Below are 20,099 nucleotides of genomic sequence, written 5' to 3' on the forward strand. Positions count from 1 at the left end.
TTTAATTATTCATTGCTCAGTATGAACTTATTTGTCTACAGTATTCTTCAGTGTAATGTAAAGTATACTAAACTTAACTGAAAGCCAGTGAAACGACTCAGAAAACAAATGGACGTATTTTAAAGTCACTATCTAATATACTGTTATTTACAGATTCTTCTCCTTGAGTAGTAAGATTTCAAAATGCTGAAAATTGGTGCATTGACACAAAATCATATATTTAAGGTGAGACTTTTCTAAATTAAGTTAATATTTAAGCAAAACAGATATGCTAACTCATTTAACCCTTTTTGACAATTAAGCATAACATACTGTATGTACATGCTGGAACACAAACACCACTTCATTCTCTATAATGTATTGTTGGTACTGATATATGATACTAATTCATAGGAACAAGAGAGCCGAAGAGGGAAATGAAAGAAGAAATTCCTATTAAAGCACTTCAATGGCCAGTTAAGGAAACACAATTTCAAAACATGTCATACGCATTCCAGAGGCTATTCCAGCCCTTCTCAATGACGCCTGTTTATCTCACGACCATGGACTCACTTCAGCGAAGTGCTCTTCTGGAATACACAGCTTTAGATAAACAGTCTCATCAAATATCTATCCCTTGTTACCCTTGGTTGCCGGAGCATTAGCTGAATACTATTTTTAACCATCTACATACCTTTCAATTTTTGTCATAGGGATTTTTATTTTAGACTTAAAATATCTTAAATATTTAATAACAATACTAATAGACACTCACAAATAATATGTGTTTAAAATGTAAATATTTGTTATTTTTTATCTCACTTACTGATATGTATTAATTACTACATAATTATGTGGGATACTACTGTGTAAAATTTTATTGTCAGTATTTGGAAAGAATAACATTATTAGGTTTTTTGTTAGGTTTAATAAAAGACATCAGCATAACTACCATTATGATTCATCATTATGGTCATACTTTGCAAGGAAAAAAATCTTTTGGTAATTTAAATCTTTTAGATTTAAGTTAGCAAAAGTATTTGTAAAAAAAAAAAAAGCACATTGCTCGAATAACTAAAAAAAAACAAAAAGAAAAAACGGCAGAATATGAAATTAATCAAGATACTTGCCTCTGAATTTCAAAGCTAATAACCAATTCATTAGCTTTAAGATTTAAAGTATTTATTGAGACCTGAACTTCATATTTTAAGAGATGGAAATGAATGGGGACTTGTGCAATTTAACTGCAGTATGTTTTAAAATTTGATCAAGAAAACCCTAAACCCATCATAATTCATTTTAACATGTAGGTCATTTGTCATACTTTATGTTTAAATGCATACTACATGGTGCATCTCCAGCTTGTCGGAGTAAATTGCTTTTTCCAGTTATATTGAAGGAAATATGCAAACTGGCAAGGTGCCTAAAATTAATAATAATACTAAGTATAAAAAAACATTGTTTTAAGATATTTCAATTTACAAATATTATAATATTTCATATTTCAAATATTCATACTTACAGTTTGATGTAATAACTTAACTAGCTCAATTTGGCCAATGCTGATTTGGCTGTATTTGCAATAATAGCATCATCTAAAGCATGGTCATCCAAAGACATTAATCTAACATTTCTTTTAAATGCTGTTTCCAATATTTATAGAAAAATGGCATTTAGTAAAAATTGAAAAAAGAAAAAAAGAGGATGACCAAGAAGATGAAATAGGTTAAACAATTTTGGAATTAAAGCACATTGTTGAAAAAAAAAATATATTCATATTTTTACAACTTGTGTGGCCTCTTAACTTGTATCTAATATTCACAAACTTTGAAAGAGGCTGGCTTGGTGTGTTAGGAGTGATTGTGCAAATCAATCATAGGAACCTTGACCTGTAGGCAGCAGCACCTGCCATATATTCCATCACTGAATAATATAATTTTGATAAAACATAAAAGCATGACAGAATTTGACATTTAGTTGCCTAAACCCACTTAGAGAACCTCACTGGATTATTGCTGCTGGAAATGATCCACTAAAAACAGAGAAAAACAACATTTTGAGAAATCAAATTGCAGACTTTTCTGTGAAACACAAAACATTAAATATTTTTAGCTTTTAATTGCTAAAAATTGGTGAGTAATGGTCCACATTGTACTTTCATGTAGATTACACTTAAGTGATAGTACAGGAAATCACTCAATGCAAGATTTTACAATAGAATGCAATCAGTTGTACTGCACAATACTAAAGAATCAAATACATTAACTTATATAATATTTATTAAGTGCACAAATAAACATTGAGTAAAATTACCAGGAAATTGAATCAAATGTACAACTTAAATAGTATTAACTTGAAACTAAACATATTGAGTCAAATGAGGTAAACAAGCTGTGTAGATAGACAGTTTGGTAGATTGGTGGTGGCTTAATGCTTTTGTGCCGTTGACCTTTCCAGATATATTGTCGAGTGTGTGTGTTTGGGTGTGTTCATTTGTTTACTTTCATTATCCAGTGTATGCCTTCATACAGAAAACAAGCTCTGTTTTATTCACTAACAAATTTCTTTAAGTGTGTAACTACCTGTGTGTGTATGCTCTTGTTTGCGTCTACATGTATATTTAAATAAATTATGCATTTCAGAAACTAATTGTGCAAAAGTTTGGCCCCATGACTAAACATAGCAGACTGCAAAAATCATGGTTAAACTATTTCTATAGTTGGACATAGGTTAAACTGTTTTTGAAAGATGTTGAAATAAGTGTTGGACCAAACTAGACCAAAAACAAGAGGCTTGGAGCTTATATCACACATGTTCAAATGGGAGGGCAGTGAAAGGGCTTAACGGAGGGTAAGATGTCAGCTTGAGGGTTAATAAAGTGCACTGCCCTCTCTTCTTCCTCTTCTACAGAAGGGAAACCGGGCTAAATCAGCATCAACTTCTGCCCTCCTATCCAGGCCATGCCCACCTACTGACCTCACTTCCGCCATCCCCCTCAGCTCCTGCCTCTTCCTGCAAAGCAACTATAAAAGCCTGCACCTTTTCTCCTCAGTCTATTTGAGACTCAGTCTTTTATGAATATTCTGCGTAGCTGTTTTGTGTTGCCTGTCATTATACAGGGTGGATTCCCAAAACCTTCCTCTGTTTCCTGTCTTTTATTACACTTACAACAAGACAAACACAATGGACTTGTTTGAAGATGATAGGCCAGTGTTGTTGAGAGGTACGGTTGTACATAGGTCTTGGCATTCTGGGCTGACATCTTGTAAACTGCTGTTCTAAAATGTTCTCTCTTTGCTGGGCTGTAGCCATCCAAGAGCTCTGCACAATCCAATAAATGCATAACTTTACAACAAAATTTTTAATTTTATGACATTAAAATCAATTTAGAATTTTCACACACAAATATAGACTCCATGCTAAAATCATTTTTTCTCAGTGTTTTGAACATTGTAAAATCAAAATATGAACTTAACAGAGAATTTTTTTACCCCATCACCAAACATTTCTTTTTGAACCACAGTTGTCGGAAACTAAAAAGTGAAGGTAATATAGGATTCAATAAGAATACTTGAAAACCCAGTTAGTAAATAATGATTGGTTGATTATGATGAGTAATTGCAATTCAGTAGTAAATGTCTGTGGTGAGTCCTGAAATTAATCCTGTCCTATGATCTCCCAGTCTGTAACTTGTATGTTCACCCCAAGTGTGCATGATTTTTCTTCTGCATATTTCAGTTTTCCTCTTACATGACAAAGATGTATGTTTTAGATTAATTGTTTGTTGATAATTCACCCGGTATCAATTAGTATGTGTGTGTGTTAATGTGTGAGTGCATATCCTAAAACTAAACGAAAACCTGTGCTGACGGCATAGCCACCAGATCTCTTATGACTGTGGCGCCATTGGTAACCTTATAAATCCACTGCTACGTCAGATCTGTAGATTTTAAACAAATGAGAAGAAAGTCAGGAGAACAGTTGAGGTCCCACAGGGAGTCCTGTTTAATGTCCAGGTTAATGGAAGTAAGTTTTAAAAAAATGTAGAAAAAGAATGCCTATCCACCAGTTTTGCTATGTCTTGTGAATGTTGCTTCTTCAGGCAATTCTGATCCATCAATGAACACTAACTTTCAGTGCTTTATATGTGTTCTGCGTTGGAAATGGCCTGACTTGTGGTGGCAGGGCAGAAGTGACATCCTCCGGACACCTCTAATCGTGTAGACCAAAGCATGGTTATCAGCTGTGTGTCCCCTTAGTCTCCCCCTTAATTGTCCCTTCACCACAGCTCGCAAGACACTACCTGTGCCCTGTGCTTGATGAGATCTACTATGTTCCATATGCCTATGGTGAAAATAGAACATGCTGCTTTCTTAGACTAACAGCATGCATGCTGCTATATAAACTGTACAAACCTTGGCACTGAGTGCTCCTATAAAGATTGGATAAAGATAAAGATAAAAATAGCTAAGGACTTTTACATAAAAGTGAAGGGAAGTGCTACTAAATGCGTTTGATGGGGGAATGGCACTCATACTACAGATGTACATAAAAGAGAAAAGGCAACATATTTATTTCCTTAGTTTTGCTCCTTAACATTTGGAGAATTATTGGTGACCTGCATGATACCAATTAGCAAATTTTAGCACACAATCAGACCAAGGTAATAAGTGTAATAATGTATTCTGCAAGAATATGATTGAGGACTTTAACACCTGGTTATCTCAGTTTTTACCATCCACTATAAGGTGGTGGTAAAGACTTTTCTGGTCTTTAAAAAACAGGAAAATTAATGTTAATGTCTTTACTATCTGTAAGTCGGGCAGGAGCTGCTGTTTGTATTGCACATTTGTAGACCAATGCTATGTTGGACCTGTGGTCAGGAAAATCACATTGAGTGCAAAGAACAGACATATCACATTGCAACACATGAAGCTATAATTAACGTGGGTCCTTGTCTTAGATTTAAGAGACAGTCACCAGTGATTTGCTATAAATGTTAAAAAAAAAGAGATCGGGGACGAGAAAACTAAGGAAAAAGCCATAATAATTGGTATGCTAGAAGACTCAGAGTAGTGTCACTCTTTTGGTCCCTAGTGGAATGGTAAAGCACAGTCTGAGAGCTTAATTGACACAATCCTATAACCTTATAACCATTAGAAAGAGGTACAGGAAATTTATCTGTGAGATGGAATCTGATCTATTTAACAGTGCTAAGGAGAAATTAAAGTAGATGGAGGAAGAGCTAAAGGAGGTCCCTGAAGACAATTTGGAGCCAGAAAACCCATCAAAAGAGGAAATAGTAGTCTCCAAAACAGAACAGGCCGTAAGATAACAAATGTTTACTAGATATCCAGCAGCAGACAAAGTGTTTTAAAACACTGTAAAGTAAATAACTGGTGGAAGTTCTGTTAGGCCCATGCCCTTACATATTCAGCATTTTCAAACTTCCCCAATAGCCAATGCTTATAAAAGATGTTAATCCTATAAAAAGTTAAGAAACTGGTTTTATAAATTAAAACTAAGACCATAAAAGTTAAGAAAGAAAAATATCACTAAAGTCTGAGTTAGATGGCAGACGAAGAAGAGACCAATGGACATTGTAAAATAGTAATTCTCCCTTGTCTTAAGTTTTTTGCTTATTTATGGCAATGAAGTATATAAGTCCAGAATGTGGGGAACACTCTAGTGATGTTGTGGCATAAATATTTTGTATGGATCTATAGCACACAGAGGTAAAAGTAAAGTATTTTGACTTACAGTAGAATATCACAAGTGTATTCCTTCAGTCCACAATTATAACCATCTTAGAAATGAGCTTTTTGACAAGATAAAATTCCATGACACAACTCTAGGAAAGTCATGGTATGGTTTTGCACAGTAAGAGTGAATGTAATGAACTCCCAATATTATCTAGATTGTAATCTAGTCAAGTATTTGTAAAATGAAATGGAAATAACCTGTGTCACAGACGGCTGGGGTTCTTACCTGGCCAGGAGTCCTAGAGGGTCCGGAAGGTGGCAGTAAAAGCTTCCAGGTCAGGAGGACACAACCGCCCTGGAGCAGGAGAGGACCATGGGAGAGGAGGAGAGACTTTCCAACTCGTTGGGACCCGTGGCCACCGCCAGGGGGCGTCTTAAGCCTCCTAGAACCTGGGAGAACATTACTTCCGCCACACTTGGCAAGATGGCAGAGTATCCTGCCAGGGACGCCCGGAGTGCTTCCGGGGCAAAGGGCAGCACTTCTGCCACACCAGGAGCACATCCGGGCAGGAATAAAAGGTGCCGCCTCCCAGACATCTAGGAGCTAGAGTCGGGAGAGGGAGCAAGACGAAGCTCCCAGGAGGAGATTGGCGGCCAAGGACTGAGAGAAAGAAGTCTAATTGTGGTGATTGTTGCCTTGTGCATTGTGTGGTGTTTTGGGATTGTGTTTATTAATGAAAAATAAACGTGTGACTTTTATAAAGATGTGGTCTCCGACTGGTGGTGTCCGGGCGAATCTCACACCTGTTAGAGTAGAAATTTACTACCAGCTAATTTGTAATAATTATAGGAATCATCAGAGTTGGCATTGGCTAGTATTGCTTTCTTGTACTTTCAGGATCTTGTTAACTCCATGCACCAGCAAGTTAAGGCTGCTCTCAAAGTCAAAGGGAGACCTCCTTCTTGTTAGGTATTGTAGTTGTAAGTGTTCTTTCAGTGTATAGCTTTTTTATGAAACAGCCATTGGCCCTTGTTTTCTATAACCTTGAACACATTTAGCATTACCATTAATGACTGTCAAATTATACAGATCCTTCTGTGTCTGCATATTCCACTGTATGCACTTTAATTTGAAATGCCATTATTGTGAACACAAACAAATCTTTTAGCCATTTCATTTTTTGCATTGTTGTCTAAAGAGCCCTTCTATCACCTTTTTAGCTTTCATTCTAATCACTGTTATAACATCTTTCCAGTTACCGTCTACTCCTTCTTTTGTACCCTTTATTAAGTTTGCTGCATTAGTCTCAGATTTCAGTAGTGTTCTGTTAAAGAATAGCTGAAATAATTTGAATTGAGGTCCAGGAAATGAAATATATGTCAGGAATGTAACGTAACCAGGAAATCAGACTTATCTTATCAGACTTAAAGCCAAAACATAATCGAAAATCGTATTCAAAGTAAATAGACAAAGAATTGAATATCAGGAAGAAAATGATGGACAAATAGTCTAGTAATTGTAAAAGAGAAAATTTGCTATATTCAGATGATGAGGAAGTGTACAGTGTGATCTTTATAGTGTTATGTCACAAGGTGTGAACTCTAACCCAATTAGCATGAAAAAAAGACAAAACATTGTAACATTTCAAAATAAATGTGAAGCAGAAGATTAATATCAGAATTAGTTTCACCATCCTAAAAAGAATTTACTTAAAATAGACTTAAATAAACATTTAGAAATATGCTTTCAAACAGAAGTAAAAAAATTATAAACAGAACATAATCATAACATGAATGAATAAAGGTATAGTCCACTTTAATGTACTGTACATAAGAGAAAAAAAACAGTAACAGATATATACCACAAGTTACAAATACTGTATATAAAACGTAAGTATAATCCTTTTGGTGGTCATATCAAGTGTGCATAATAATGTTCAAGGACATTCTCAAATTAAATACTGTACAGTGGTGAAACAGACTTGAAAGAAGTTGTAAGACTGCATGTGTACGTCGGGTTCCTTCACATCAGTCTGAATGCATTTGTTTTCAGTTCTAGAGTGTGGAATTTGCCAGTCTTACTTTATAAATCCATAATTAATTACATTTATTGCATTTGATTTTGATTCCTTCTCCTTTCTACAACTCCATTACTCTTAATATATAAATCTCTCTGTTATAAAAAAAAATCTTGGTGGAAGGGAGACAAGATGTGATCTTCTCGGAAGACACTTTAAAGACCCGCGAGATGAAAGAGATTGGCCATGGAGCGTCTCGCGGGGACCTTAAACATGAGACTTGGTGCCAAGAAATTGCAATTTGACATCCCGTGAAAGATACACGCAAGTCAAGGCAGTGAGACAACATTTAAAACAAGTTTACGGACATCTAACCAAGCAGTTGTTGGAATGCTTTTGGCAGACAGACATCTTGTGCTCCCAGCTCTTAAAATAACGACAGGCGACAAGCAGAACATGCAGCTTGCCAGCAGCAGGAAGCCAGCAGATGATCTGACCGCTTCTCCTTAGCGTGCATTCAGTCCCCCATCCCTTCCGTTCACAACGTGAGTGGCAGAGACACAAACTGGCCAAATGACAGCTGCTTTACAGGCTTTGAAATGATCAACGCAAAACACAACAAGCAGAAAATGCAGCTTGTCCAATGAGGCAAAAAAATGTGATCAAAAACATGAATAAAACAGATGGCATTTTTATACATGAACAAAATAGCTGACGGAAATGAGGTGGCAGGAGATGATGGATACAACATCATCAACAAGAACCGGAACTGATGTGATGGAGGAAGTGACATTAGCTTCAGGAGACCGGAAGTATCGTCACTGGATGGAGCTGGAAGTGACGTTTGGCGGCAGAATAATGATACGTACTTTACTATCCTTCTATGGGTCTGACAAAAAAGAGAGCGAGGCATTAGTACCACAGATCAACCCCTTGTCTCACGATATTTCACCCACCTCCGGGCTTGTTGACTGCCTCCTAAACGCACATGTGTATATATAGTGTTTTTCCCCCCACTTATGTAATTTACTTTACAAGTGTCTTTTGCAGTATATGATATGATAAATATATCAATAAGTACCTACTTTGTCTAGTTCAAGTTGTTAAGGGGGCTTCAAAAATGGGCACAATGCAGGAGCCAGCCATGAATGGGGTGCCTGCATGAGTAAAGTACAGAGAGGAAAATAGATTAGTTGTCAGGAGGTAGATGAAATGGAGCATTTTATAGAAGAAGAGAATGAAAACAGCAAATAAGTAGGAGGGCAAGAAAATGTATTTGCAATGGGCTGCTATTGCTTTTACTGATATTTCTAACTCGCTAAAAGAATAGCATTATAGTACTTGACTCTGAAGATAAGGCAAATTCTAAATTTGAGCTTTAGATTCTGCACTTGATTTTAAATGGTGATTGTCTTTATGCTTAACATCTGTTTCTTTTGCTGTCTGTATTGGGAATTGAAGCTTTAGATTAACTCAATTAACAAAACTATAACCAAATTTTATTTATAGTCAGCCTTTTAAAAAACTATGATGACTTTCTACAGAGCTTCACTCATGTGGCTTCCTTAAGGCACTGCTGAGGTTATTTTATGTGGAACATAATATATATACTGTGTATATATTATATACATATTGTAAGATATGGCCGGCCATGTACCCCGGCCAATACCTCCAGGCCGCCAGATGGAGCCCTCCTTGCAGCGTAGAGGTGCCCCAAATGCCAGCAGGGAATTATGGACAGTGGTCTTTAAATGCACAGCCCTACTGGATACCATGGGGGCCGCCAGGAGTTGCTGCAGGGAGGCCCAGGGACTATTTTCCCTACACTCCGGAAGTACGTCCCACTCACATGGACAGAAGAAATGACGTGCTTCCGGGATGAAGAAAAAGAGAAGTTTTTACCTGACCCGGAAGTGATACAAAGTCACATGGACTGAGGGACAAACACTTCCGGATCAAGGAGTATAAAGGACTCTGGGAGATCCCAGACAGACGAGCTGAGTTGGGAGGCAGGGTGGCTAAGCGTCTGGGAGGTTGGAGGATTTGTTATTTGTGATTGTTTATTGTTATTGGAGTATTTGGGAGTGGAGGATGCTTTGTGCACATTATTATTGTAATAAATATCATTATTGGACTTTTACCTGGTGTCTGACGTGTAGTCTGAGGGTACAAGGGTGCGAGCAAACCCTTAATCTGTCACATATATATATATATATATATATATATATATATATATATATATATATATATATATATATATATATATATACTAGTAAAATACCAGCATGCGGAGAAGTAGTGTGTTAAAGAAGTTATGAAAAGAAAAGGAAACATTTTGAAAATAACGTAACATGATTGTCAATGTAATTGTTTTGTCATTGTCATGAGTGTTATATATACACACACAGACACATACATAAACATATATATAAATATATATATATATATATATATATACATCTATACACATATATATAGTTATATATATATACATATACACACATACATATATACACATACTGTATATACACACACACATATATATATACATACTGTATATACACATATATATATCTACATATATACTGTATATACACATATATATATAAATCTACATATATATATCCACATATATATATATTAGGTGGGACTCGATTAAAAAATTAATCCAATTAATTAGAGGCTGTGTAAGAATTAATCTTGATTAATCGTATGTAATCGCACACGTAATTTGCCCCAAATCGCAAATGTTTTTTTTTAATTTAAAAGTGTTTTAGTGGGCTTACAGAATCAAATAATAGACATGGACATGAATATTGTAAACTGAAGCTGTTTTAATTTCTGAAAAAAAGCCTTTAAACTGCATTTGAATTCAAAACAGAAACAAAAATATCATCCCTGGTTAAAATTGGGCAGACTTAAAAATAAAGTGGTAGTTTAAGTACTTTAAGTAGATTTTCAGAATAGTATTGTCTTTAAATAATAATAACCAAAATTTCAACATAAAGTGCAGTTTTTCTTCTTAAAAAATAAGTCAGAAACATAAAAGGTAATTTGACCAACTTAATCTTTAAACTCTGAGTAACCTTAGCCAAAATTATTTTGTACATTAGGCTAAAACAGTGTGATCATTGAACATTTTGTAATTAGATGTAATTAGAATTACTAACGGTCACGGAAGTCCAATGATCCCCAGTAAGAGCCACAAAGTCCGCTTTCTGTAATGCATCTAATTTTGCTTGCTTTTCAGTGTGCACAAAACCATGCTTTTATCAAGGCTTCGCTCGGGTAGTCGAAATGATCAGTCGTAGGAACGCGCTTTATTCCGACTCTAACATTTTTGTAGCTGTGATGTGTGCATCAGTGTAATGGATGTACCAGGAAATCATGCATTGACAAAAGTTCCCTTTGCTTGGAATTGAAAGTGTGATTAAATGCGTTATTTTTTTAACGCGTTATGGAGTACATGCATCGAAGCTTCTCAGCTGTGCTTGTGCTAATAAAGGGAAACATTTTAAAAATAACGTAACATGATTCTGCGTTAACCTAATATTTTTCATACGTCCCAAACCAAGGAGATGCGAGGTAAAATGAATCGGTAGCGCTACATACTCAGTGCATCCCTCTCGAATCGAACCTCAATGTCGGCATTAGAGGCTTAAGACTCTACAATTGCACCACAGCGTGTGGCTTGTCTATCGAGAGTATGTACTGTAGATCGGGTATATATATACATTTATATATATACCGCGTATCGCAGTGGAGAAGTAGAAGTTATGAAAAGGGAACATTTTAAAAATAACGTAACATGATTGTCAATATACAGTAATTGTTTTGTGAGTGTTATTGAATGTTGCTGTCATCAAGGATTTGATTATCATTATTTGTTTCAATCAGTCGTATTTGTACGATGTGTTGTGTTCAAGTTACATTCCGTGTTTGTCAATCGTTGTAAAGATAAGAGGTTTCATTCATCGATTAGTTTCTTACTGCATCAATAAACAGCTCGTCTTCCTCTTTATCTGAGATGTGACAAACTGCATGCACGGGTTTTTTACACTGTCTTCCTTTAGCGGACATTCACTTTTTCCACCGTGTGCTTTGTTTCCGCAGTAGCTGCACTTATGAATATGATTCTATGTATCAGACGCTTCATATTTTTTTGCTGCCTTCTCAATTGTGTAATTCGGTTTTTGTTCAGCACTCTTTGGAACTGTTGCTTTTGTCTGTGCACTGCGTCAGTTCAAGTGAGCCGCTTGGTGTTCTTGCATCGAAGGTTCCCAGCTGTGCTGGTGCCATCTCGTGTAATGTCAGCTAAGACCCGCACTTAAAAGTTTCTCTCGCAGTTTCAATGAGTTTGTGCCAAACACCACCCTGACCATCTCATCTTCCTCTGCATAAGCACAGTCCTTCACACGTGAATATTTACCGGCAGTGTTTGTATTGGATTGCCGCTGATGGACGGCCTTATATGGGCAGGCACTAAATTACAAACGCTAGTGGCAGCCTGTCTATGAACTTAATTTAATATAAACTTACGGTTCACGCCGTGCTTTGTTTCCGCAGTAGCTGTACTTATGAATATGCTTGTATGCATCATTTGCTTCATAATGTTTTTCTGCCTTCTCAATTGTGAAATGGCGTTTTGTGCTCATCGCTGTTTGGAGTTCTTCCTTGTTCTCTATGTACTTACGTAGGAGGCGTGATGATGTCACACGAAACTCCCCCCCGCCATCTCCAACTCAACTCCATTACATTATATGTAGAAAAATAGGTTCCAGTTATGACCCTTACGCGTAGAATTTCGAAATGAAACCTGCCCAACTTTTGTAAGTAAGCTGTAAGGAATAAGCCTGCCAAATTTCAGCCTTCTACCTACACGGGAAGTTGGAGAATTAGTGATGAGTCAGTGAGTGAGTGAGTCAGTGAGTGAGTGAGTGAGTGAGTGAGTGAGTGAGTGAGTGAGGGCTTTGCCTTTTATTAGTATAGATATATATATATATAATATATATATACAGTATATATATATATGTTTATTTCTGTAATGCTAGTAATAGAATGAGTGTTGTCTGAAAGCACTACAGTCTTTTCGTATAATATAACGAAAAGTTTTAAAGCAAAGGAAACCAACTCTATAATGTAATGAATACAAATATATTGTGTGCTGTTTCAGAGGGGTCACAGGGATATTCTGTAGCAGGTAGGACACTCTTTGATATATAATTGGTTGTCTAAGAAAATACGCATACAATAATGTACTGTACTAAGTAGTGTATAGTATACTGACATACTGTATTAGAAACTTCTTTCTGTCATTCCTCTAATCTACTGTTGCATAGGCAAACTTAACTTTTATTCACTTAAAATAATGTAAAATGAATAGGAGAGATTTTTACCACACATACCCTTTATTTTTCAACTGTGGTTGTGATATCCCATGTAGTGGGGATGGGGTGCCAAACTACACTTTAAATATCTTGCAATTCATGGACCATACAGGATCAGAGGAGATATGAGACACAGACAAAAATTTAGGTTAAAACTATGGTGAAATGTAGTGCTGTACAACAGTAATAAATCTATGTCAAGTCGTCTTTTTTATATTTGGAAACCCATTAGTGATGACACTGATTAGTTTATCCTATGACTAAGTTAGTCATTCGAGGCTAGCAGAAAGGCAGTTAAATAAATCGCGTATCGTTGTTGTACTTTTGAGCAACTCAATGCCCAGGAATTCCTCTGTTAGTTCAAAGTTCTAATTTATTTCTTGAACGAAGATGAGAAGTTATAATGTGTCTTTAATGTCAGTGCTCTCATCCAAAAGTATTTAAAATCCTTCAATTTTTCTGTCCAGATTTGCACTCAGATCCTTGCCAGGTTTTGTGTTCTGCATGACAGGCTGATACTTCTGAAAAGTGTGAGGAGCTTCAACTATTCAATCTTTCAGAAATTCTCTGTCTGTAAAAGGCCTGCCATGTTTGTCGATTTTGTGCTATAAGATGTAGATTGCTTTTTTTTTTTTTTGCATTCCTTTCAGACATATATTGATGAACAAAGATGTTCTGACAAACCTGTAAATTTGCAACTGGTATGGATGCCATTTTTTGCACACATCATTAGCATACTAACTTAATTCCAATTTTGTACTCTTTAAAAACAGTTTGTGTTAGATAAACTCTGCTCAGTGGGTGCATAGAATAGACATAGGGTACTGAAAAACAAAGGCCACCTAGTGCAGAATACTGTTAAACACTGAAATATATTTTGCAAACAAATGCTAGCTTGAGGATAAATGACTGGAAGGCTGGATTAAAATAAATGGAAGGCTGGACATGGCCAGTAGGCCATAGTTTGCCCATTTGTGTGTTACAGGATGGCAAGATCATGCTTTTGTGCACATTGTCAAGTAACTGAAATTGACTGGCGTGTGTACTTAACATTACTTTTGTAGGTGTATGCAGAAATAATTACTGAGTTAGGAAAGATGTCCTAGTAATGGATGGATGGATGGATGGAAAGATGTCAGAAATGGAGTGTGAGACAGCCTAATCTTATCAACTGACTCGAATGAGCGACTTCAAAACTTGTGAGCACAGTTACCAAGAGGAATAACATGCCAAGTAGATCAAAGCGAACAAGTCTAAATTCAGTACACTTTACAGATAATGGCAAAACGAGATTAAAAATGTTTGAGGAGACAAAGTTCAGCCTGAGTAGCTGAAGCATTTATATGATAAAAATAACTTTGTTTACAAAAAGCAAGACTAAATTTATGTTACTGTGTCAGTGGTCAAATATGTATATAAAAATGCCTGAGAGCTGCTCAGATGACAACAGTTTAAGTATGGTACACTTCAGGTTATATACTTACTGTGCAACAGTGTTTAGAAACTTTAGAAATTACCAATGACACACATCCTGCTTCTGTTTGTATTTTTATTGCAGACTACAGTGCTTAAGATGAAAAATCCTTAAGTATTAGTTGTCTTTCAGCAGATACTTTAAACAATACCAAAATGAAAACATTAATTAATACAGCAGTATCTAAAAAGGTTTTAAGAGGTCTGAATACACAACACTGTATATATGTGTATGTATATATATATATATGTGTGTGTGTGTGTGTGCGTGTGTGTGTGTGAGACAATAATCTAAAACATTCACAACATATTTACAAGAATGTCACAATGGTGTCAGATGGAAGCATCCACATACCAATTCAACTAGGCACGCGTTTAACTGGGACAAGGAAAATAATAAGAGTGCCAGAGAGCTGGCTGAATTGTTGCTATCAAATGAAAACACCATTATATTAGGTGGTCCAGATCTGATTATGCAATTCTCATTACGCTATAACTTAAGTTTACTACATAGAAAATCACCCAAAAAATCCTGGAGCATCAAGAAGTGTGCAAACTGAAAACATGAAGAATCGCCTTTGCGCCGAACTGGAATCATCCCCGCATAAATCAAAGTCATCCAGACGATCTGGAACTGCATAATTAGATCTGGACCACCCTGTATATATGCTTTAAGCATAGAGAGCACTATTAATATGCCATTGTCGTATGTTAGAAGAGTGAGAAGGGTCTTAGTTTACTGTTCTCTTCAGTGCCATCTTATTCCAGTTTAATCAGTCCTCTGTTACAGGAACTACGAAAGACAGCTCCTAAATATATTAATGGAAAATACAAACCTTTATTTCATATAATGTCATTTTATTGTAAACACCATCCCAAGATGATTTAAAAGTACATACAGTTGTGCTTGAAAGTTTGTGAACCCATACATATGACCTAAAACATCATCAGATTTTCACTCAAGTCCTAAAAGTAGATAAAGAGAAACCAGTTAAACAAATGAGACAAAAATATTATACTTGGTCATTTATTTATTGAGGAAAATGATCGAATATTACATATTTGTGAGTGGCAAAAGTATGTTAACCTTTGCTTTCAATATCTGATGTGACCCCCCTTTGCAGCAATAACTGCAACTAAACGTTTCTGGTAACTTTTGATCATTCCTGCACACCGGCTTGAAGGAATTTTGGCCCATTCCTCCGTACAGAACATCTTCAACTCTGGGATGTTGGTGGGTTTCCTCACATTAACTGCTCGCTTCAGGCCCTTCCACAACATTTCGATTGGATTAAGGTCAGGACTTTGACTTGGCCATTCCAAAACATTAACTTTAATCTTCTTTAACCATTCTTTGGTAGAACGACTTGTGTGCTTAGGGTCGTCTTGCTGCATGACCCACCTTCTCTTGAGATTCAGTTCATGGACAGATGTCCTGACAGTCTCCTTTAGAATTCTCTGATATAATTCAGAATTCATTTTTCCATCAGTGAAGGCAAGCTGTCCTGGCCCAGATGCAGCAAAACAGTCCCAAACCATGATACTACCACCACCATGTTTCACAGAAGGGATAAGGTTCTTATGCTGGAATGCAGTGTTTTCCTTTCTCCAAACATAACTCTTTTCATTTAAACCAAAAAGTTCTATTTTGGTCTCATCCGTCTACAAAACATTCTTCCAATAGCCTTCTGGTTTGTCCACGTGATCTTTAGCAAACTGCAGATGAGCAGCAATGTTTTTTGGGAGAGCAATGGCTTTCTCCTTGCAACCCTGCCATGCACACCATTGTTGTTCAGTGTTCTCCTGATGGTGGACTCATGAACATGAACATTAGCCAATGTAAGAGAGGCCTTCAGTTGCCTAGAAGTTACCCTAGGGTCCTTTGTGACACGCCTATTACACGCCTAAGCTCTTGGAGTAATCTTGTTGGTCAACCACTCCTGGGGAGGGTAACAATGGTCTTGAATTTCCTCCATTTGTACACAATCTGTCTGACTGTGCATTGGTGGAGTCTAAACTCTTTAGAGATGGTTTTGTAACCTTTTCCAGCCTGTTGAGCATCAACAACTCTTTTTCTGAGGTCCTCAGAAATCTCCTTTGTTCGTGCCATGATACACTTCCACAAACATGTGTTGTGAAGAGCAGACTTTGATAGATCCCTGTTCTTTAAATAACACAGGGTGCCCACTCACACCTGATTGTCATCCCATTGATTGAAAACACCTGACTCTAATTTCACCTTCAAACTAACTGCTAATCCTAGAGGTTCACATACTTTTGCCACTCACACATATGCAATATTCGATCATTTCCCTCAATTAATAAATGACCAAGTATAATATTTTTGTCTCATTTGTTTAACTGGTTTCTCTTTATCTAATTTTAGGACTTGAGTGAAAATCTGATGATGTTTTAGGTCATATTTATGCAGAAATATAGACAATTCTAAAGGGTTCACAAACTTTCAAGCACAACTGTATATATTGTTTTTAACAATAAGAGCACATTTAGTTACTAAGGTCTAAACCAAGGGTGCTCAGGTTCTGTTCTGGAGGACCACAGTAGTTGTAGGTTTTTATTCCAAGACAGTTACTAAATTAGAAACCAATTTTTGCTGATAGCAGAGTGCGTTGAATGTCATTCTGGGCATAAGAAAGGTGCTATATAAATAAAATGAATTATCTTTATATATAATACGCTACCGTGGCTGTCCGATTGTTTGTCCAGGATTTTAAATCACCTGTCGCTTGCAAACCGTTTGACCTGCTGACCTGAAATTTGGTACACATATACTATGTGATGTCTACTATCCGCTTTCGGGGTGATGATTGACCTCCAAGGTTATTCCTCTTTTTATTTTTATTTTACTTTACTGTAGAATCAACTCTCAGCAGCAGTCAGCAGGGCACATGTGTACAGGCATCGTTCTCATCCCTACCACCTTCGCCATCAATTCCCCTACCTCTTCATATCTTAAATCACTCTTGAGGCAAACTGAAGACTTAAGTGCCAGCTTAAGTGAAAAATTAAAGAAAACATACTAAGTAATTGCATTACAAACACTGACTTAATCAGTTTTAATGAAAAAAGATGCTGACGAAAGAAGAGAAGAAACGGGCCACTAGGGTGGAGAAAAGAACAGCTGCTCAGGAAGCAGTTAGCGCATCAACCTCTGAGCAAATGAATGCTAAATGTACAGAGAAACAGCACGAAAACTAGGAATGCTCAAGTCAAGTGTATTCACAGCACGTTATTGTACAGTGCGCCATTACTAGTTATTCTTATATTGTGCGTTGTTTTCCAAGTATATTGTCCTAATGATTTATGGCCCTGAATAGGTTAGTATTTCTTAGTTTTTTACATTTACTTTTTTTCTTCTTTCCAAATATTTAATTACAACATATATTTAATGATAAATACATACAGGAGTAAATGGGACCAAGTTAGATAGTTAACTGATGATTGTTTTGTCAGTTGTTAATTTATCGTTAATCTCATTGTCATTTAGCAGGTGAAAAGAAAATAAGACACAAATAAAACAGTAAATGCAACTGTTTAACACTAAAAGAAGCATTTAAACATTGGAAGTTTTAGCTAGTGATTTAACCAACATGAAGCACAAAAATGTTTTCTGATCAAAAACTGCTTCAGTGGCAATAACTGACTTCTAATTAATAAATTAGGTTAAGACAAAACCCTGCAGCTACTACGACCTTCCAGGTCTGAATTTGAGTATCCTGGTCTAAATGAGTTAGTCATTTTCCAAACCGCTTTGCCCTGAACAAGGTCGTGGGGGATGCTGGAGCCTATCTACCTACCATAGGGTGCAAAGCAGGAACAAACCCTGAACAGGGTGCCAGTCCATTGCAGGGCGACTGCACATACACACCTCCAACCATATATCAGGGCCAATTTAGTATTGCCAATCCACCTAACTTGCACGTCTTTGGACTGTGGGAGGAAAAGCACACAGACCTGAGGAGAACATGCAAACTCCGGAGAACCCAGGACATTTTCTTACTGCAAGGCAGCAGCACTATCACTGCACCACCATGCCGCCCCTCTTAATCTAAATGTTTAATCAAATCCATGTCCATACAGTATGTTACATTTATTCAAAGATAACTTTAGCAGGAATGATATTATTTAGAACTTTTCAATTTCTCTTCAAAGACATGATTTCCTGTTTTAGCCCTGGCCAGTCTCCCCATTACCTTTTCCAATACTAAAGTTAGGCTTGTGATTATCAAGGTCTATTCTGCCTTCCATTTTGAATACTGAGACAGGATTTTCTTTTCTTTTAATCACTAGGGAATTCACCTGCTCCAAATGATCTATTGACTTTTATGTGCTGTGTAATCACGCCAGCACAAGCTGGTCAGTGAGGTGAAACTAAAAATAAAATAAAGTTACTAGCTAGGCTGTTACAGGGTGTCAAAGTTGACAGTAGAGTACAATTGTCTGCATAACTCATTGCACACATTCAACCGCATTTAATGTTTTTTTCTAAATTCAGTCAATAGGTTTTGGATGAAGACTCTGAAATTGCCCATACAATAATTGTATGAGTAACAATGAAATGCATTTTTAAAATGTAAATTAAAAAAATACTAATATAAAAATTTAAATGTAATGTTGGATATAAAATATTTAAGGATAACTACATTTTAAAAAGCAACCATAAATCAGAACATAACAATAGTAATGACATGAATATTTTCCAAAAATTGGTGTTTGCATCCTTGCCATTTTCATTAACGAAAGTACATAACAATGCAAATTAAATACTGTTCTTACAAGTATGACCAATCCTTAATATTAAACTTATTTAGTGATGCAAAAGGGCAAATCACTTCCCATGTGCCATGATGTTATTGCTCTCCATTTTACAGACAGCTCTACTTTCATAAATGTTTAATGAACAAATTAAAGAAAACCCACAGCTTTCTGTTTCTCCTCAAACACTCTTCACTGAAACATACTCTATTTTCAGACGTAGTTAAGGTTCATACCAGGTTAAGGTTAATTACTAAAATCATATATAATCCTTCCTTATATTGTAACAAGGCAAATGTATTTGCATCCATTTTATTTGACTGTAACTATTACACTATCTTTTTGAAAATATCTAGGAATTCAGGGTGTTGCTAGTGATGCAAGTGAATTGTTGCAGGTTAAAGAGTCTGAAAGGGGTCCAATAGAATCAGTCAAGAAAAGGATGGGATTGAGTTTACCCAGGAATGTAAAATTTTGAGAAAAATGAAAAAAGGGAGTGTGGTAGTTTAAAGGAAGAAAATGGGAGACATGGGAGGTACCTTTGATGACCTCCTCATTACTAAGGACATCCTCATGAACGCAAATGCTGGAAGGAAGCAGTGCTGAAAGTGGGCTTGAATGGTGCCTGAAGACAATTACTGGTAGGACATTCAAATTACACTTGGAGACCGCTCTGCCACCCATTTGATCGTCTGTTTTCATAAATTAGACTGTTTTTTTTTCTTTTCAGTGACATCTACAACTATATCCATTTAAAAAGTTTG

The 20,099-nt window shown here is 36.3% G+C and overlaps 1 long non-coding RNA gene across 4 annotated transcripts in view; it reads right to left on the bottom strand.

Annotated features, from left to right (window-relative positions):
* LOC120530299 overlaps nt 1-20,099 on the bottom strand; it is a 136,306-nt gene that overhangs the window by 77,621 nt on the left and 38,586 nt on the right. For 2 of the 4 annotated variants that reach the window (XR_005633942.1, XR_005633940.1), the window contains exon 2: nt 8,785-8,856. The exons of the other annotated variants lie outside the window; for them this stretch is intronic. This is a non-coding gene — a long non-coding RNA (uncharacterized LOC120530299). The remainder of the gene's footprint in view (nt 1-8,784; nt 8,857-20,099) is intronic. 4 annotated transcript variants of the gene reach the window in all.

Source organism: Polypterus senegalus, chromosome 5, assembly GCF_016835505.1.
Source record: "Polypterus senegalus isolate Bchr_013 chromosome 5, ASM1683550v1, whole genome shotgun sequence".
NCBI lineage: Eukaryota > Metazoa > Chordata > Cladistia > Polypteriformes > Polypteridae > Polypterus > Polypterus senegalus.